Source organism: Anser brachyrhynchus, assembly GCF_964034855.1.
Source record: "Anser brachyrhynchus genome assembly, chromosome: 3".
Lineage (NCBI taxonomy): Eukaryota > Metazoa > Chordata > Aves > Anseriformes > Anatidae > Anser > Anser brachyrhynchus.
In genome coordinates, this window is record NC_137696.1 from 76,226,869 (window position 1) to 76,248,689 (window position 21,821).

Consider the following 21,821-nt stretch of genomic DNA (forward strand, 5'->3'; position numbering starts at 1 on the left):
ATTCTAGCATGCAGACATTTCAGCTGCAGTGCTGCTGCTTTGAACACACACACTCGCCATATTTATGTAGTATATCTAGTTAGAAACGATAATTATCTTTTTAAATATCCAATGCATTTTGCATTTAGTTTGTTCTTTTTTACCTCTACGGTAAAAATATTAATTCTTGCATGCTTTTGCACATGTGTTTTTGATATTGTAATTGATGCATTTTTATATTTTTATTTTTCCACTGTTTGTTTTATTTACAGCTTTATTGTTCTTGAGCCATGTGCCATGAAGTATAAGTATATTGGTTGTTTCTGGCCTAATGAACAGCAATATTCATTGCAGCTATAATAAAAGTAAGGAAAGTAATTTTTTAAGGGTATAAGACACAGAATTGCTGCTTGGTGATTTTAAAAAAAATAAACACTGTGATGTAGAGAATTCAAGGTCAAAGTTTCCCGATAGAGCATATCACCTGGTGCTATATGCTTTCATGTGTTTTGAATTATAGTATGTGGTTGCAGAATAAGTGCTGTTTTTTCATTTTTGGAAGAGTTTAACTTCTAGCCCCTTTAAGGAGCATAAATATTTCTCATGCTTTCCAGGAGAAGCTACTGGTTATTGTATTTATAATAAGCTATTTTAGTGCAAGTTTACTGTACAATTGATTTGTATCGATAAAGCATAATGCTGATAGCATTCGAGGAAGGCAAAGAATTACAGAAAGTTAAGTAATGCAACAATCACACATGTAAATCACTCAATAAAGTTTGGATATTCAAACAGAGAGTGACATATATAAGAACAAAGCATGTAAGTGGTGTCCGCTGTATAGAAAACAATGGCTGTGACGTGAATTTTGGGTGATTGCAGACAAGCAGCTGAGCGAATCTCGGTGTGATGCTGGAAGAGCTGGTGTCATCTCCGGTTACATTAAGAACAGGAGAATGCTGAGGAGGTTGAAGGTAGCATTTGTGAAACGTGTGGTAAGCAGTGTCTCTGACTCCTGCACCAATGTATTTTAAGTGATGTTGAAAAAATGGAGATCAGAAGAGAGCTCAAATATGCTTTTCCTCCTCTAGAGGATACTAAGACATGTTTTCATTAGATTGTACCAGGAGGGTGGGGAAGTTCTAGTTCTGTACTAGAAGTTCTAGCATAGTGGGGGGGGAACAGAAAGAACAAATACCTTGTATTTAAGCTAGTCAACATCTTACATACTCAAGAAAGGAGGAGTTTTAGAGAGTGAGGCATTTGGGACTGCCTGCTCAAGGAAAGTGGTAGCTGTCTCTTCTCTTAAAGCTGGACATTGATCTTCCTCCTAGAAAGGACTGCTTTTGTCATGTGAGCTGCTGTGAAACCAGGTTAACTTGTAGGTCTGCAATAATCTGGAAGGCAGATACAATGATCACGTCTTCCCCCATACATTAAAGTACACTAAATATCAGTCCACTGCATCAGTTCAATGCAGAGCTGCCCCTGGGCACAAGTTCTGCTTCTGCTCCAGTCTCAGCAATGTGGACTGCTAATTATAGGCGTGCGAAGGAGGATATGAGATCGAATTCCCTGTGAGCCTCCCTCCATGCATTAGCTTAGAACTTAGTGGCTTGTGCTGATCAGAGTTACATCTAAACAGCTGACCCCAAGAATTGGGGATATCGATAAATGTTGTAGTCAGTCTGCTGGGCTACGAACGGGGTTGGGCTTGCTGTAACTGAGAGCTCGTGCGAGCAGCTCCACTCTCACGGTGTTACCCTGTGGTACCAGCTAGGCAAGCTGCCCTGGCAGGAGCAGCTGGTACCTGGTCAAGTTACATGCTACTTAACCCTGATGTAGCTTGTGCGTGTCTCAGGGATGACAGGCAAAACAAAATGCCTGCGCTTTCAAAAGCATTTGAGCAATCAATTGCTGCATCTTCACCTGGTGTTACAGCCACCGTTCGCCCTGTCACAGCGGAATCAGGATTGGAAGCTAAATGTAACTTTCCTGTGAAATGTCTCTTCAGGTAATCAGGGTTTCTCTCCGCAATTATCTTAGTATCTCGTTAAGGGGAAAGGAGGTTAGTGTCACAGAGCGGAGAAGCCTGTATTGCCTTCCGACAGAAGCTGTTAAGTGCACAGTCTGAGTAATCTCTGGGTCAATAATCAAAACTTCTGAGATCGGCTTATTCTTAGAAATGCAACTGATTAATAATTCAGCATGGCAGGATTGGATTTTTTTGACTGCTTTTGATCTGAATGACGATGCCTGCACTGTGCGTGCTCTCATCTAGGGTAGCTCCAAGTATAACGGGCAAGTGGCTTCAACCTGCTGTCATCTGCTGCTTATAAGGCAGAAACCTGTGATGTCTGCGTACCTTAACTCGTAGTGAGTAACCAATTCAGTTCTTGGCTTGTAAAATAAATGTGATTTGAATGGAATTTATGCACCCCTTCATACTTTGATTAATAAAGGAAAAATTATTTGCCAGAAGATCACTGCTCTCTGTCTCATCCACCTCTGAACAACGTGCAATTGTTCCCCTTCTGTCAGCAGTCTTCACCCGCCAGTTTTAGGGTTCAGGCAAGTAGAAACTCCAGCAAAACCAGGCCAGATCTTCCTTTTCGAGGGGTAAAAGACAGGCTTGAAAAAGTACTTCGCTAAGAAGACATTATATCCTAGTGGCAAACTATCAAGGCAGTCTTCATTGTGTTTCTCATAAAGCTTCGCAGCATAGAATCACTGTGATTTGGTTGGTTTGATGTTTCTGATGAAATATTACTGTGGCTTTGATTCTTTAAGCAGGAGGTTCTCCCTAGGCAACTTTAGGAAGGTGACGGCCATTGACCATTCCTCTGCCTAAGGAAGGCAGTGAAATTTATGATTTAATTTATATTTTATCAAATTAAGTATTAGAAGTGATTTTCTTTGTGCTTATGAAAACATCTTTTTTTTTCCTCAATTTCAAAAGGAAGTGATAGTATGACAAGAAGTGGTGCTCAGTTTGTTTCCTTTCTATCTTAGTGTAATGTTTTAGATTGGATGGTAGTAGGAAGAAACCTGATTTAGTGTCATGTCTGGTAACTACAGTTTGTTAGAAAAATGCATCTCGTGGTAAGAACTTGAAATTTCACCCAACTCCTCCAAATCTTTATGTATGTGCCACGTCTGTTAAGTGCTATTCAGAATTTACATGGATGGGGGACTCATTTTTCCATCTTTTACTGCTGTGCTGCTTTGTAGCCCATTCTAGATGGGCACAGCTGACAGTGCTCCCAAAACACTGCAGGGGTGTTGTCTGCGTACCCGCTGTCTTGAAGTAAGATGAATTACCTGCCGAAGGTGTCCATCTGCCCCATACCTCTTTTGACTGTAGAGGGAGCATAATGCTTAAGTCACTGTGTGGATGAGTTCCGTGTGTAAAAGAAAAGGTAGGTCTGTGCACCAAGAAAAAAAAGACTCATCTGACTCATTATAGCAGGTATGTGTGAAATTCAGGCTGTTAGAGATGCTGGTGCTATTCCTACTATTTTCTATGGTTCTACCTGAACACTTAACCTCTTCCTCCCAAGTCAGACTTCAGTGGTAGGTGTCTTGAGGCTCCTCTTGTTGTTCAGTTCATGTAAACGGTACGGTTCTGTTGACCATTAGACAGATGAAAATAAATGTATCCTTTTTTCCTTAGGAGACAACAGTACAGAAACATCTTCTTGGAGTGAACGGTAGCACAAGGCACATGATAGAAAGTTGGGATTCAAGTAAACAGTGAAATGAGTCAAGAAAGGGAATTACCAATAAAGAGCCTCACACAGACAAGATGCATATGGTCTGAAAGTGCAGGCAGGTAACTAGACAGATTAACTTACTTATGCACAGTGTGATAAACAAAGTGTATGAACAAAGAGTAATTTTATCAGTATATTGTCTTTTGTCTACTTATTTTTGCAATAATTGTGCCTCTGCTGGAATAATTGATTGGGAACCAGGAAAGCTTTAAAAACTATGTTGACCATATTATTTCCATCTGAACTTAGATAATAGTTCGTTAGATGTTTCCATTAGAAAAAGGAAAGTTATATTTATTCATGTTTATGGTGTACACTGGGAGCTTGTCTGCACAATTTTTTTTATAAGCAATGAGCTGCAAATTACTGTTAAGCATTTCTTTTTAACTAGAATAAAAAGACTTTAGAAAATACCGTGTTTTGTAATACACATCCCTAGAGCTATATGTCTTCCAGTTGAGTGCAGATGTTAATTATTAGTTGGTTAACCTCAAATTTCTCTGGAGGAAAAATGTAAGCCTGGTCACATGGCAGGCCACAATGTTGATTTCTATCATCAGTATTTGTTAAAAGTTTTGTTTTCTTTCAACAATAAGCTTACTTTTTTTCCAAATGTTCAAGTAAGCTGGTGTTCTTTTTGCATGCCTAGCTACAGATTGTGGTGGGTGTGTCTCAAATCCTCTATTGGGGGTATTACAATTAGATTGCTTTTGTTTCACTTTTTTTTTTAAGTGGTTTGATAAATTATAGTTCTGACACAGTAACTAAAAAGTGTGCTGTGCTATCCCTGGGGGATGCGTTGCTTCTATTGTGTAGATGTGTTTGAAGATCCACTGCCAAGCCGTTTTCTTGTGCTGTGATTTCTTTCTGAACTTTTTTGCCCATTTGTTTTCATTGTATAAATCCGTATAAATAAAGAACGTTCCCCAGACTGGCATTAATTCACTTTGGGGGAAAAAAAATCTTACTGTATGAAATTTTTGTCATGTCTGAGTTCTTCTTAATTCTTCTAACCAGTTTGGGAGTTGTGGCTATATTCTAGTTAGTAGGTGTTCAGGGAACCTGTCTTGAAGTGGTGCACTTGAAACTGTACTTTCTTTCTTCATTTTTGGGGTATTGTGTTCCCATTGCCTTAAAGTATGATTACATGATTTAACATTAGTTATTTATTTTGTCTGTTTACGTTATACAATAAAAAACTGCAAGGTATATAAAACTTTACTGGCAAAATTCTTGATTATATGACTTTAAAAAAAAAAAAGTGAGAAGAAAATGTGTTTCCCATTCAATAACCAGTGTCCTAACTCAGATCCAGTATATTAACACTGATAGAGTTGCTCTGCTTTTAGAAACACTTGATTTGCTTTATACTCTGGATTGATTAGGTCTTTTTTCCGAATGAACCTCAAGCCATCTTATGTTGTTTACAAGTGATAAGAATAGTAAGATTTGCATCTTGCAAATATAGAACAAATCCCATTTCATTTTATTAGTCATTAGAACTTACTTGCTTTCTCAGTCTATTTTCCAAAGCAGTTGTAAACTGCTGTCTGACCTGCTCGCTTGAAAAGCAAGGGACATCTAGAGATTGGTTTTTTTTTTTAATTTTCTTGTAGTACTTAAGAGTTTTGCGTCAATAACCAATAAAAGACCTCACAGAAGACTGTTTGCCCAATTATGTTTTAGTAGGTGGTTAACTGGCCTTTTTGCTATTTCCTTGTATTTGCAGGAAATACCACTTTTTATCTCTTCAGCAAAACCGTGCACATATGGATGTACATACTGTCTGACAGTTCCTTCCCACTTTCAAGAATGTGGCAGTACAGGAGCGTGCTTTCCTTTGCTTTGGAAGCGGTGAACTTTTAGGTTACGCTTTTGAATGCTGCTTAAGCTGTCTCTTTGCTGGCATTGGTACTGTACAAAGCAAGAACTGCTATCTGCCTTATGCAGCTTTGTGTGCATGCTGGCACAGTAATTTGGGTGGCAACGGTGAACCGGACTTGGGGAACTGGTGTATTGAAAAGAGTAATCTTTTTGTAGGGTGAATTTTTAGCTAAATCGATGTTCCATCCCAGTTCTTAGTGCATATGTTCAAAGACTTTTACAGTCTCAAACAAGAAGTGGAGAAATGGGGCAAGAGCAGATGACTGTGGCAGCTTGATTTTCATCTGATTTTGTCTCTACAGCTGAATTGCTTTTTCTAAAGAATAATCATTCTGTATGTCAAGTCATCTCTCAGTATAAATACACAGGCAATATCTTGTATTTAAATGCTTGGAGGACAATTTTTTTTTTTCTTTCCTTCTGCTATATTTTGCTTTTTTCCCCTCTTTTCTTCACCTCTCCTAGAGGAATAAAGGTGCTAAAATTTAAAACTAAGGAGCATATATAGCAGGTTTAATACTTCAGTTTTATACAGCAGTGTATTACTTCATTTCTTCCTAAATGGTGTTTATGTTAAAAGTGGGGGTGGGGGAGAAGGAGGTAGTATCTTGAACACTGAGATGTTTTCCATTCAGTTTAGCATAATCTGAAAACTCAAATCTAAACAGCTTACTATATGCAAGGTTCAAGTGATGTTTTAATAAATCTCTTTTAAAAGTTATTTTAAAACATAATAAATTAGAATATGCATATTTTCAACAGTACAGTCATACATCTTTTTACATAAATGTGACATTTTAATTTGCAAAAACTAACCAGTGAGCAAATGCTTGACCTCGTGTATCTACATACCTTTATAATGTAGCTTCTGCTGTGTTAGTGTGAGAGGTAAATCTCTGCAACCAACTGCATTCATTGCTTCACCTTTTGATACACTTGTTGATGTGTGCAGATGCTGAATGTGCAGTGCTGTCATAAAACTGTGTTTAGGTTAAAGTTCATAAGGAATCTAGCATATTAGTCATTCCAGCCACAAGGTGACTCCTGCTGTTAGGTCACTCTTGCAGAACTGAAATTGTGCAGGAAAGAATAGATAGGCAATAAAGGACAGAATGCGGAGATGGCCGAACCCAAGGCAGTTTGTAAAGAGCCAGGTTCCCTATTTTTGGCCTGGCCTGATCATGACTGAGAAGATTAAATAGTCTGAGAGGTGTCAGTTGTGCTGAGGCTGAATTTACCGTCAGTCACTTTGTGGTAGGTAGGCAGTTGTTCTCAAACATGACGCGTTTAAGAGCTGATGTAGGAGCTTACACCAGTAAAGCATACTTGCCATCATACCATTCATGGTTGCTGTGTTCTCTAAGTTGTAGTAATGCATTGCTGGTTCCTGTAACAGTTTTATGACTTACCAGCATCCTTGAACTTTTATAAATTGATGTTTTCAGCTTGACTGCATACAGCTTTTACCTATTTCAGACTCTCTGGTTATTCAATCTCTTATTGTTAATTGATTTGCTTCTTTAAACTGTTTATCAACATGTAGGAAATCAGCAGAGAAGCCTAGCTGGAAAAATCAGCTACATCTCAGCAGCGAAAGAAAAATATGGGCCAATAATGGCCCTGGGAAATACCAACAGAAATTTTGATAATAAAGACTTTAGGTCCTGCTATGTCCTGAGGAAGGAGTGGATTGCTCAAGCTCTTGATCTATCTCAGCAAGGTCTGTCTGGCGGCATTTAATGGCCAGTTCAAATAGGTTGTTCTTCCTCTTCCAAATTGCCAAATTTTAACTAGTTCCCCAACCCCATCGCCAGCCCATCTCATCTTTTCCTCATCTTCTGTAGGAGTTCTGCAGTCCTTATTTATCAGTCTGTTGCGTGTAAATTCCTTCTTAAAAGAAAGCCAGGGTTGCAGTCACTAAATAGTGTGAAGGTATGCCAGAATTCATTTTCCTTGTGTGAAAGCATTAGAGTGGTTTTCAATAATGGGATCAACTGCTATTTTTTCACATTCTTTCCACCAATTAACACATGGTACTTAGTGACATTTTATCCAGTTATTCAATTGCTAGGCATAATCTTACCATCTACAGTCAAAAACGGATTCCAAGTAAAACCTTCACTTTATGAGAGGCTTTCTCCTGTAATACTGATGTATTTATAATGTTTTGTGAAGCTCCCCACAAGTCAGAGCTGAGGTAGTGTTACTGTCTTGTACGTGAAGAACTGAGATTCCAAAATGCCGATACTAGAGTTAGAACTCCTGGAACTCCTGCGGGGTCTCGACCCCAAAGTATCAGGGTTTAAGTTTCTATATTATTGCTGTGCTTAATGATTTAACTAAAAATGTTTAAAACGTGCAAATGTTCAGCAGTTTTCTAAAACATTTCTGTCTGATTGAGTATAAAAAAGACTGTCTTTTTTTTAACTGACGACTGATTCAGCCCCAATAAAATTCCAAGAGAAAGGTGGGAATGATATCTGTTTTAGAATGACATTCATCTGCCTCGGTGATGAGTCTTCCTCTGTGTTGGTGCCTGCTGTGCTTGCATGAACGTCTAACTACGGTGACAAACGGGATGTGTGCGTTATGTAAGCAATTCACCCGGCATGCAGCTCTGACGTGCTTGCAGATTCCAGCTCTCTCCTGTGTACCAAGTGAAGCTAAGGTTCCATGAAAGAACCGCTATCAGTTGCACAAATAAACTTCATTTAATATATATACCTGAGGAGCCAGAGGCTTTCATAGTAGCAGCTAGTTCAGGTTTCTCTCGGTAGATGGGCTGTTTGAGCTGCAAGTTGGATTTAGTGTGGTGTCAGGGTTATCTGCCAGACTGCTCTGTCTGTCCTTCCTGTTGTGCTCAGACTCCTGCTTCCTGTCTTCTCCCTGAGTTTCTTTGTCTCTCCATTTATCTTCTTGCTCCCCCACTCCATGCGCTTTCTGCTTTTTTTCTTCCTATGCTAGCAGGATCCCAGTGGGAGGGCTATTGAAAACCTGAGGGGGCAGGTGGCCTTAGTATTTGACTGCAGTTATTTTGCTCCTTCTGCACACTGTAGCTATGCTTTCAGACAAAACCACAGAAGAAATCCCCGTTATTGCTCAGATTTTATTTTTAAAGGAAAAGTTTTACTTAAGGATGTGTGGCTAGATGGCCATATTTGGATTTGCTTAATTTTAGACGTCATTAAATGTGCTAAGGACTGGAATAGCTACATATGTATGGTAAATCTTGAGAAGAAAGCTAAATTTAAGCATTCTAGTGTAAAATTGCTGTCGCTAAATCTGACAGCAGCATATTCAGGAACTCCTTAATTCTGAAAAAAAACCCTCTGCCCACGCTTGTCTTTTCACGTCGTCTTCCATGGGACTGTTTATGGGATGAAAATGAAGCATCTCCTTTTATGTAGTTTAGTAGTCCTTGTTTGTAACAGCATTTCTATACAATGAGAGCAATTAAAACTTTTTTACATAATGCTTTATGCAGAATATTTGAATACTGTAATCTCAAGTAATGCTAAATCATCATCAAAAATTAATGTTACTTTTTTAGTGTTACTTTAGTGTTTGTTTAATTGGCTAGAGAATCCGTTACCTGTTTCCAGTCACTAAAAATATGAAAATGCAGCTCAAAAAAAATTGCAGTTGTCTGAGTCATTTTAATGACATGATTTTTTTTAAAGAACTATAACACGTGAAAACTTGCCCGACTTGAAATATAATATGCCATACATCTGAAAATTAAAAATCTAAGTAGGTTTTTAAAGCTAACTTGTTAGAAAGAGTCTCATCTGAAGATCTTTGCAAATGAACAATTTTCAAAATAATTCATAAAGAATTTTATTAATAGTATCACGTATCACCTTGTCACAAAGTATTAAATTCTCCTTTCTTCTTGTTGATTCTACAGTTACCCGGGTTTCCCCTGTTTTTCTCTGAACAATGTGCTACATTAAAGGAAAATCAGATACTTGAACAGTTTCCTTATATAGCACTACTTAAAAAGTAATGTGGTCGTCCATATAGTTGCCATCATAAGTATGTGGATACACAGTTCATTAAATCATCAATGATAACGGCGTTAAGTGTCTTCCAGTAGGTATAATCCTAGCAAGCTGCCTGAGTCGTGAGTTCACAGTGACCTTTCAGGAGCCTGAGCAGTGCTGGTAATTCCCCAAGTACACGTACTCGATCTCCTCCTCCTCCCCGAGTTCAGTCTGCTGTGGGCCTTTCAAAACACAGGGTGGAGGGAGCTTCTGAAGCACGGTATCCTGACTCGTGAAAGAGCAGGAGATCTCTGAAAGCATTAACAGAAAGCTACGTTTCAGAAAAAGCAGGGGTCTGGTGGTGAGAATTAAACATCTTTTCTGACAACACATCAGCCAGAAGGAATCTGTCACGCTTCTGTTGCTATCGGTAATGTTCTAGTCTGGATCTTAGAATTTTAAGGTCAAATGTGAAGAAAATGTGTTCAGAAGAAAATTGAAACACCTACTTCTGCAATTTATTCTAACATGGACAATCATGCAAGAGCATTAGTTTAGGTACTCGTTCCTCTTGATTTGGAAAACAAAACCTAGTTTTTGAGGGCACTGACACAGGTATCTTAACAAAAAGTGTAGTTTGGAAGTCTCTCCTTAGTAGTCATGTTCCCAGGAGAGCAGTGATGTGTCTCCAAGTGTGGCTAAGAGCTCCCTCATCTACTGCTTTTTACAACTGCAGGATGAGCAAAGTTGAAGTGATTATGATTGTTGCACAAGATTTAATTTGTGGATTTATGGTTAAAAGGTGTTAAAACGTACTGCCTACATATCACTGCTGTCATTGGGCTGGGAAAAAGGGTAAGCAGGGGGAGATGGGAGTTAAATCTGAACAGTAAAAGGCGGGGGACGACTGGTATTAGGTACTCCCTCTACTCTGAGCATTTAGTGTATTAGCTTAAAATGTGAAGCTAGATTGCTAGCTGTCTTTCTACCCTTGTTCTTTTTAATTATGTGTGAGGGAGAGCTTTTGTTTTCCATGCAGAAAGGTGATCAGTAATTTGAGTAGTGCTGTGCACAGAACTTCAACATTTCAAAATTTAATAGCCAGTGAGATGACCCTGTAAAATAGGAATATCTGCATTGGGTGATATTGCATTAGCAACAGATAGTTCTGAATAACACTTCTTAAACATTTCTTAAAGAATGCAGACATGGCTATAAATACCTTGTCTTGGCAAATGAAACATCCAGTCTACGCAGTCTTTGCAGTCACTCTGAAGGTTATTGAGTAAATACAAGCCAACCACATGAAATGATCTGTACAAGGCAAGCGGTCTTTGGATACGTGCTTTCTGTAAGTGCTCAAATGTTGAATATTTTTTTCTGTAACACTGAGACAGAAAAGGACCTTGCAATTTTAATTATGGGAAGAACTAGAACAGTGTGTATGTTACCAATTAATGACTGTAACAAGCCTAAGATAAGTGTGCTACAAAGGCTGGGCATTCTTTGCAGAAAGAAAGGGTAGAGCAGGCAAAAAGCCATGGAACCCTTCAAGTGCTGCCAAGAGACAGCAGACTTTACAGAAGATGAAAAGAGGGGGATGGATGCCTAATTCAAGATGAGGAAGTGAAGTAGCATGTTACAAAAGAAACCGAAATAGGAAGTAAGATACTTAATAGTATTGCAAAATGTGCAGAATAAAATAGTAACACCAGCTGTATTACTGAAAGAGCATTCATTTACGTATTTTGCAATATATAAAAGATCAGAAGAAGGCATAAAAAGATCACATTGGAAGAGTGACAGATGCGGTGCATGAGCTTAGCATCTATTGACTTTAGTGGATGTCTAGATCTTTGTTTACCTGGAGTAAATGAAAAACCAACAGCTTGGTAGAAACCGCAGCTGAGGGCGTGGTGGTGATCTGGGGACTATATTCACAGCTGAAGACAAAAAGCTACAATACAGATTTCTTTGAGATATAGTAGATAAATTGGGGGAAAAGATTAAGTGTAGAAAGAGCTAGTTTCATTTACTTTGGTTTTCAAGGACTTTTTTTCTTGTATAAGACTTGCCGTCATGTGTCTTTTGACAAGCAAGGAGGCTACCTAGTAATTGAATAGCAAGCAACATAAAAATACAGAAATAATGTGTGATTTCTATATTCCATGCTATTTTAGTGTAAAGGATGAAGAAATCTTTCATCAGAACAAAAAATGATACTGAAAAATACTGTAACTTGAATATAAGTTTTCTAATGCTGCTTTTATTTCTACAGTTCAAAACTATTATTTTTGCACTTGCACAGTACCTCTTAAGTTAATCCTGAATACCTATTGATGATAAGTATAATAATCATTGAACAGCTGTTAAACTGGAGCAAAGGGGGTAAAAAAAAGATCTGGGGAAAGGCGGACAGTAAGATGGAGCATTTTTCAGTGTGCGGCTTTTCTATGGTACAAACTGTAGAACTGCTGAGGATTTACAGTTCTGCGAGATGATTTGGGATTCAGACCACCAGCTTTCAGGAATACAGCTTCTGTAAATTATTTGTGGAGTTGCTCCCTCTGTAACAGCTCCATAGAATCGAATTTGGCCGGGGATTGGTTCGTAGCAAACCGGTCTGCTACAGCAACACCAGCTGAAAAGCGTTTCCCTCGTGTAACTGAAGGGTCTTATCATGAGAATCCATAGGGAAAACTTAGAATAAGGATTTGAGATATGTACAATCTCAATTTATAGCATCGTTTGAAAAAGCTACAATGGATTAGAGTACTTTGAGGCCCGGCCTGCTTGCTGGAGTTTCTTTTTCCCACACTTGGAAATGTCTCGAACATCCTGCCCCTTTGTGTGTAGCCTTTCTTGGAAGACTCATGAGCAGGCGTATCTGTCACTAATATATTTTTAGATAGGTTCCTTGTAAAGGATATTACTTTCTTCCACATCATTTATTATTGTTATAATACAACAAATGGACAATGTTTATACCATTATGGTATTCAATGTAAGTTACAGTAATATGGCTAATTTATGGAAAGTTTGTGGTCAAATATGTTAATGTTGCACTGAACGTTTTTATTACCTTGGGCTCTGAGGGTACGTGTTGTTTTATATTACATTAATGCGGGTAGGCTGAAACTTCTACTCTGAATAAAAGTTTAAAGCAAATATTTTCAACTGTAAATATGGAAATCTTCTGGTGAAACTGTAGATTACTCGGTAGCAGGTATGAGTCGACTAACACAAGGACTTGTTTTACTTGGTTACCTTTTTCAAACCTTCTGAAATAGTTTTTAGGCTTCTGAGGTTGACAGCCAGAAAATTAAGTTAATTTATTGTCCGTTAAAATTGGTTCAGGTAATGAGAAACAAACTCGGACATAAAGCAACACCTTTCTTCCCCCTTTTCCCAGGCTCAGCTTCATCCATCACACCAGAGTCCCCAAACCACCCCACCCCGTCCTGTAAGCCACGCATGGAGGATGACGGGGGGAGGTTGCAGCCAGTGTGTGTTGGTTGCTCTCTGCCACTCCGTCCTTCTGTCCTGCTTCGTCTCCGCCGCTCCTTCACGGTCACTCTCTGCCCTGGGTGGGCTGCCCACAGGCAGCAGCTCTCCAAGAACTGCTCCCACACGGCTCCGTACCACGGGGTCCATCCCCCAGGAGCAAACTGCTCCAGCACGGGTCCCCCACAGGCGGCAGCTCCCCCCAGACCCCCTGCTCCTGCGTGGGCTCCTCTCCACGGGCTGCAGCTCCGGCCCGGGGCCTGCTCCTGCGGGGGCTCTCCATGGGCCGCAGCCTCCTCCAGGCCACATCCACCTGCTCCACCGGGGGCTCCTCCACGGGCTGCAGCGTGGAGATCTGCTCCATGTGGGACCCATGGGCTGCAGGGGGACAGCCTGCTCCACCGGGGGCCTCTCCACAGGCTGCAGGGGAACTGCTGCTCCGTGCCTGGAGCACCTCCTGCCCTCCTGCTGCACTGACCTGGGGGGCTGCAGGGCTGGTGCTCACTCCATGCACTCCCAGCTGCTGTTGTGCAGCAGGTTTTCTTCTTCTTTCTTCAAACAGCTTTCCTAGAGGCCCACCCAGCATTGCTCCCCGACTTGGCTCTGGCCAGCAGCAGGTCCCTTTTGGAGCCGGCTGGAGTTGGCTCTGATCTGACGTGGGGCAGCTGCTGGGCTGTGCTCGCAGAGGCCACCCCTGCAGTCCCGTTGCTACCAAGCCCTTGTCATGTAAACCTGATAGATAAGAACAGCGGTTGTTTTTGTGGAGCATGTTATCTAGCTTTCAGCCAGAGGAATAGGCTGAGATGAGACATTTACCTGTGAGTAATGCAAATGCAAATGCAAAAAAAAAAAAAAAGGCAAAAAAGTCCAAGAGGTATTCATGGAGTTAGTTAGTCCTGTTTGAAGAATAGGACAAGAGAAAGCAAACAGAATATGGTGTCATTTATTTGTTAACATAAACAAATCTGACTTGTGAGAGTGTTTATACTCTACAGTGTATCACTTCTCTGGGATTACACCAGCATGGTGGTATTCATGAATTTATAAATATTCAACATTTCTGAATAGTGTCTGTGGAAAGGTAATGCTGATGAAAACACTGTTAACCTTATCACAATTAATGTCAGGTTTTTTTGCCTACAATTTAGAGTAATAAATGGTCTTTGGCAATATCTTACGGTGTGTTTTTTCTAACGTACTATCTAGCTGACAGAAGAGTATGTGTTTTCTTCTCGTTGAACAAAAATGTTTCAGCTGGTTTTGTCTGATGCAGGGAAGACGAGAGTCGTGATTGGAATGATGCGCGCACTTTATAGTACTTGTACAAATCATGTGCATACACTCATATAGAGATCGAAGTTCAACTTCAGTTAACAACAAACGAAACTTGTTCTCCTTTGGATATATATGCACCGATATCCATTTATATGTGATTTGTTTTACTGTCATCAAGAAAGACTTATAGCTAAGAGAACTCTGTGTAGCAGTAATGGTTTTTAATGAAAGCTAGTTGAAAGGAATAGGAAGAAAGAGGCTGTGTGGCTACTCTGCTTCCCGTTTTTATTGCTGACTTATTTTTCCATCTTTTACGGGATGCAGTAAAGCACACACACCACTAGCTTATCTGGCAGTGGGAGTAGGAAATATTCTATTTTATATTCAGCTGTGCTTTGGTCGGTGTGGTCTAATACAGCCTGCCTCTCTGCTGTAGTCATAGGGTTACTTTTTCATAGTGGAATAATAGTTTGGCCTCTGTTGCCAGCCTGTACATGGCAAGAGCCTAGTATGACAGTTAGGATCTACAGCTAGGACCAGCTGCATTTTCCACCTTCATGAGGTCATTTTAGCTGGCATCCTATCCAGTGATTTTTGACACTCATCCTAAAAATATTACTGATATTGTCCAGCTGCTTACATGAGCTATCTGTCAGTAGAGGAAGCAAGAATAACATTTTGTATGGCTCATTTTGTAGATGGGTATTTGATACACAAATACCAAACCTAGTCTTGTATGTCCGCTTGTTTGTACTAAGAAAAGAAGAAAATACTGTTGCTCTTTCCTCCTAATTCAGAAATCATCAAACTTACGAAGAGTGGTTTGTGCATAGATCACCCTTGATCTTTGAGGTGCTTAAATTACTCGATCTCCTTCATTTCAGGAGACTAATAGTACTTGAAACAATCTTCCTCACTTCTGGACCCTCCTGATTCTGGTTTGGCTGCTTGACAGTAAATTTCCTGAGTAAGATTTTTCCTAGAACCTCCAATATGTATTCTGTTCTTTTCCTTGATCAGAACTGTAGGTAATCGTTGTTCCTGTCTGACGGTGTGCCTTTACATCCTGTAAATGGCTAGGTTTATCAGTAGTACTTCTGAAACTGGAGACCAGATTATTTTCTAATGTCACATCAGGAGTTCAGAAAAGGTCCTAATCAATTCAAGGTAGGAGCAGGTAGTTTTACGGAAATCATCAGAACAACCTCACTGAGTTGGCATATTACTGTTTCAATTTCTGTGCTTTTCCTTGGGTTTATTTGTTGCTTATGTGAAAAAGGAATATTGGAGTCTGTGTTACATATTTCCATATCGGGGGGGGAACTGTTGAAAATCCTCAGTAAGGTGAAGAGAGTAGCCTTGCTTTGGCAGCATACAATTGATAATTTCCATCAACACCAATGCCCAGTGTGTACTCAAGGGAGAACAGCCACAGAGATTTTTTCTTTTGTAAATACCTCACAGTTAAAAGTGTCTAATGGCCTTCAGTTCTGTGTGATGATTGTGCGGCTTTCCAGACTGGAGAAAACAGGATTTGGTGAACCAAATTGTCTCTTACGTTTCATGTTTCAAATGACTGACACAACTTGTATTTGCTGAGAAGAAAGCTTGCCTGTAAGCACATTAGTTGAGTAGATATCATTTGGTGATGTGACAACTGAAGTGTATACTTAGGCACTCAGTTAAATCAGTGTTTCAAAGGTAATTTTGTTTGGTGTTACCTGGCCTGTTGTCTTTGAACCTCTGAGCAGTAGAAACACTCCAGGGTTCTCAGACCTGTGGGCCTTGGAACTTAAAGAATTTTGGAGGAATTGGTCATTTGAAAGATAATGGATTCAAGGAAGCATGTTGTTTCAGTTTTGGTGACGTGAAAGTGTTAAAGAAAGCTGGGTACAATTTCAGAGTTTCTTAGTGTGACATCAGAAAGGATGCAGGGGACCTGCTACTCTAAGAATACGTGCAGTGGTGAGATTCTAGGTGTACAAGTTGCTTGTGCCAGTTTGCTTTCTTTTCACGAAGGCTTGCTGAGACAGACATGGCAATGTCCTCAACAGGATACTGCTGCTCATGTGAACGCTTCATCCTGTTTTTCTAGCTGTTGCACACTCCGAGAAGCCAACTTTCTGCCTTAGTGTTCTTTTTGTATATTTATCCCTGTAACAGATCTTTCAGATATGAAAGTACTGTTACAGCTGTTTCACGAGAAAGTGCATCATCTGTGGTAAGCAATTTGCCCAGGGCCACACATGAAGTCTCCCTAGGTGGTAATTGAAGTCTTCTCTTTGCTTTTAGGCTAGGCATTACTTCAATATGCACCTAGCAACACGGTTTCCTAATTTTAAATTACAAATGGAAAACCCAGTCCTTCTCCCCCTCTAAGGATCTCTGCATCAAGGGTGAGGAATAATTGAGCTGTAATGAATCACAGGCCCTCATCTTCCTAATGGATAAACTTTATTTATTTTTTTTTTTCTTTTCATGAGAGTAGAGGTGTTGCATGTTAGAGGAAACAGTTACTGACTGACGAATTATAAACAGTGGCACGTCTCTAGCCAAACACTCCGTTTGGATTCAAACAAATTTAATTAAACTATTTTTCTATTCCTTTTACAAATGTTACTGAAATAAGTGTTTTCATATGTGCCAGAGAAAAACTGAAAGCTTTGACACAAGTGTGTAATATTATATATGAAATATGGTCTTTGGGCTCTGTTCTTGATTTTGTTTTGAGGTTATCTTGCTGATGGAAGATCTTTTTCTATTATTGTTTCTCCAGTATCCAGTATTTAAGACTACAATGCGTGTACTCCTCCCTTTCTTCTCACCCTCTTAGAAAAAAGATGGCTTGATTTAGGACTCTGGGAAATGTTGAGTTTTCACTTAGTCACAGAAGAGATTATGTAAGTGTAATATACTACTAAAGGACACTTCAGCATTCAGAGATGAAACTCTTGTGTTTTTAATGACGTGGCAGACATTGTAAGAGAGAAGGACCTTCCTGAGTTATGCTAGTGAAGGGATTTGACTTCATCAGAGTATTACCTTGTTTCTGAATTCATGTATGTGATTTATTTGCTTTCTGTGTGAATCAAAGAGTGATGGCTTTCATTTAGTAGGTTGTATTAGCAGTATAAGGCAGTGGAGTCCTATCCATTTTTAGTAGCTCAGTATTGAGTAGTATTCAGTGATCAGTGTCTTGACAAACTCGCTGCAGTGAGTGAGATGGTTTAAAGTGTCATCTGACTTGTGCAGGGGATGCTCATACCGCTACTAGCTAGCAGTTGGGGTAGAATAAGTTGTACTACTCTAATATTTTTACCATTTGTTGTTCTAGTATTTGTGCCATTTGCAAATTTTGATTTTTAGATTATTTTTTCTTCTAACAGAATTGTTAATTCTCTCACTCACAGTAGTCATTATCACTTACAGGGTTGGTGGTTTGTGGTTCTTTTGAAAATTTTAAATCTAGGTAGTTAAACAGTTACTTGAAAATACCTGTTCATCTTTTAAAGATGCCAATGTCACATCTTCGATTTCTGTTGAGTTTGCTTTACTATTACTGGTAAAGGAAGAGCATCTCTTATGCGTGCCCAGCCTTTCTGTGACACACACTTGATGCATTCACATGCATTCTTCCACTGATACAATCCATGCTTAATTAGTCCTGCCACTGTACAAAACTGCACTTAAAGTTCTTTTAGTAGATCGCAAATGCATAAAAAGCCCTTTGTCTTCCATATTTTACATCATTTTCTTAATCTCCAGCCAGAATTTTCCTAAAATCTTGGGATTTTGCCATGTAGTTAAGTGCTGCTGCCTTCTTATTTTTGGTCCCATCCTGTTACATTGTATGGTGGTGGGGGAAAAGTGTGTCATGGTTCAATAATTAAAGTAACAGTTCTAGGGAGAGTTTCAACAAAACAATGCTCATTTACGTATAGGAATGGATTTTGTGCACTTGTTTCCTATGGCTCTTGCTTAGCTTCTTATAACGGGGGTATCTTGTTCTGCAGCAGAAACACCACAGCAAAATATGGTTGCTTGTAGACCATCATTGAACTTTTCTCTAATGTTGTGTTTATCTAAACTTAGGTTTTTTTTCCTAAATATGAAATGAGATGATATCTGTCATCTGTTCAGCGTGGAGAAGAGACTCGGGGAGACCTTATTGCAACCTTTCAGTACTTAAGGGTGGAAAGATGGTAAAAGACTTCCACCGAGTCCTGTAGTGGTAGGACAAGGGGCAATGGTTTCACATTGAAAGAGGCTAGATTTAGATTACATATTGTAAAGAAATCTTTTTACCACAAGGGGTGGTGAGGCACTGACAGAGGTTGCCCAGGGAAGCTGTGGATGCCCCATCCTTAGAAGTGTTCAAATCCAGGCTGGATGGGGCTTTGGGCAGCCTGATCTAATGGAAGGTGTCCCTGCTTCTGTCAGGGGTCTTGGACTTTGGACTAGATGATCTTTAAAGGTCCCTTCCAACCGAAACCAGTCATATTTCCATAATATTTTTCATGGTTTTCATTTGTGCTGAAATTTGTCCAATTCAGTCTTAGCTCAAAGCTATTTTTAGAAGTTCAAAGCAAAATAAATTTTATTTTCAAATTGAGGATAAGCACTTCTGAGGATGCTGGAATAATAATCCTCAGGTTCTGTAGCTTGCTGTACTAGGAAATGAAGTGTACTTAAGTTTGAGCTGGGGGTTGGACCAGATTATCTCCGGAGGTCCCTTCCAACCTCAATCATTCTGTGATTCTGTATAGATTGCATCTCAGTTTTAGCCGTGCCCCATCATCCCGTGTGGCTGAGCCTTCTGGTGGTCAGAAGAAATCAGTTCCCGAGTAGAAGTCTAGTCGCTTTGCAATCCTTTATGCTCCTGGTTTCATTTCTCTTCTAATCGTATCGAAGATTTCTGTCTCAGGCTTACCACAGCTTTTTCTTCTTCTATTTTAAATGATACCGTAGAGCAAGGATTATGTTTGGTATGTGTTCCTAATTGTAATGCATATAGCAACCAGCTTCAAAAATTAGCAGGCTTGATTTCTTAATCCCTGTCTCATGGGTTTCAAGTGTACAAAATGCTATGTTTGGCTTTAATGCTTCAGCAACATTTATGCCACTTGCTTCGGTAAGTATGGGTTTAGGGCTCTGTCTAAAAAAATGCTAAGGCTCACTTTCTTTACTGTCTAAAAAACTAAATATTTTTGACGTATCGATTCATTGTTATTCTGGCTATTCACCTTTATCGACGTTTAGTTTCCAGTTCCTTCTTTTCTTGGAATACAGCCAGTTTGCTAGTAGAGTATCTCGTAACATCTCAAGGTTTTGTGTAGTGCTTCTTTTCTGTGCTGTAGCAGCACTTCTCACGTTCATTCATTCACTGCTTCATTCAGTGCCTGAAAAAGACCTGTGAGTAAGCCGCAGCTTTGCTTCCCAGCTTGAGCCCCTTCGAGTCACGTGCTGGAGTGGCTCGCTCTGTGACTTGCAGATGGCTCAACCAGTGCAGGCCCTGTTCTTTAGCAGAGCTTGGGCTAGAGAAGTTGTCTGGGCAGCAGCCACAAGCAGACCGATAGCCCGTTATCACCACCAATTGGTGTATTTACGTAGATGTTGCATTCATTTATTAACGAAGACATTATATGTACTGCTCGTGTAGAGAATGGTTGTGATGTACATGCACGGTAGGTCCACAGCAAGGCTGTAGCATGAAACCTTCTTCTTGCAGAGGAGAGGCAGGTGGCCTATCTGGTCTGAAGACCCTAGGAATCCCTCTGCATGGCTTCAGGTTTGCCTCAGGAAGCTGAGGGGAGCGGCCCTGCCACCTGGATGGCTCTTCTCCAGAACGCGCTGTAGAGCACTGCTTCCATTGATTCGGCAGATGCAAAGGGACTGATGAATAGATGTAAAAATAACATCTGCAGGGCCCTGTAGGTGGTCGCTCTTGTTCCAGTGGTACAAATTTGCTTCTGTCTATATCTCTGAAGAGAAAGAGAAACATGAGATTGACGTGTTTAAAGCATAAAACCTCTTAACCTTATCCCAGGCCAAGTTTTTAATTTATGTTAATTGGTAAGTCTGTGTGGTCTGAGATCCTCAGCGGGTAGATTTGTTTTCTTCTTGTGGCTCTGTTGGAAGGGATCCACTCGAATCTGTAGCGGCGTAGTGCAAACCATGGCCACTGCTCCTGGGGTCCAGCCTCAGACCCAACACCACAACCTTTGGTGCAATTTGGGGCTTTTACTTCAAGGACAGGAGCAAATGACTCTGTGCTTACATCAGTAGGGTAAGACTCGTAGTAATGCAGATTGTAAATAAAAATAGAAGTATAACCAAGTGCCATGACAAATGAGTTAATGCTGATAAGGATCAAAGTGAGGAACCGTATAAACCCATGCAACTTGACAGCTGCTAGCCTGCTTGCTTTCTTGGCAGAACCAAAAACGAGGATTGACTCAGTGTGTGTGTTTTAGAAGATTTCCCTGGACTTAGATGGCATTTTGATTCTTTGGTCAACCGAAAGCTATAGTGTTTTCCATGGTATTGGTTCTTTTGGTGGGTTTTTTGTTTGTGCACAGGAAGGGAGTACAGGGCAAGGGGACAGAAGGGAAGCTTCCTCTGTACATGTTCTTTTTTATTCAGCAATAAAGTGGTGTTCAGCAAAAACTGTTCAATATATGCAATTGAAATGGATATATATTTTTAATTCAATTAACTTGACTAACCGGATGCTAGCTATAAAAGCTTTATTAATTGTTCTCCATAACTTGAAAGGAACCTGAATTTAAATAATAAGTTCAGACAATCTCCCTGTTTTACTTAGTGCTTTGTAATTTTGTTTTGTGGGGGAACGCGATTTAATTATAATTCAGAATAGTTTGGCAACCATTAAAGCAAAGGTATTTAAGCATTATCAGAAAGAACAAGAGTTCATAGCTACTTCTGGAACACAGACCCAAGTGAAGAACTGATTTGGCTTGACAAGTTAAAGGTAACAAAAGTGGGAATTTTTAACATTCACAGGGGGATAGACCTATATATCTGCCAGAAGTTCTTATTCTGTAGCTCCAATATCAAGTATAGCTCGGGGTGGGTTGGTTTGTTCATTTTCTTAATGCCTCAGTAAGCATTTGCAGAAACATATATGAAAAAAAAATTGTATTTTTCCCTGAATGTCATCCTTGCATACGTTTTTTTTTAAAAAAAAAAAAAAAAAAAAAGGTAAAGGGAAAAAAAAGGAACTGCAGAGGTTTAGACCACTGCTATTTTTAACATCGGGGTTAAAAACCCTTTATTTCAGTCAGTCTTAAGTACAGCCATGGGGAGACACTCATCTGTTGGTGACTTCGTACAGAGAATTAATTGTCTGCCATCACTGTACAGATCAATGCTGTCTCAGTTCACATGCTGCTAATAGATGACT

The 21,821-nt window shown here is 39.8% G+C and overlaps 1 protein-coding gene and 1 long non-coding RNA gene across 2 annotated transcripts in view; both read left to right on the plus strand.

Moving 5' to 3' along the window:
• Positions 1–21,592, plus strand: part of LOC308192885 — a 43,715-nt gene extending 22,123 nt beyond the window's left edge. Inside the window, exon 3 of the long non-coding RNA XR_013949191.1 lies at positions 252–21,592. This is a non-coding gene — a long non-coding RNA (uncharacterized lncRNA). The remainder of the gene's footprint in view (positions 1–251) is intronic.
• The window catches only part of REV3L (REV3 like, DNA directed polymerase zeta catalytic subunit), a 122,044-nt gene that overhangs the window by 22,427 nt on the left and 77,796 nt on the right, over positions 1–21,821 (plus strand). The gene's annotated exons all lie outside the window — the stretch shown is intronic.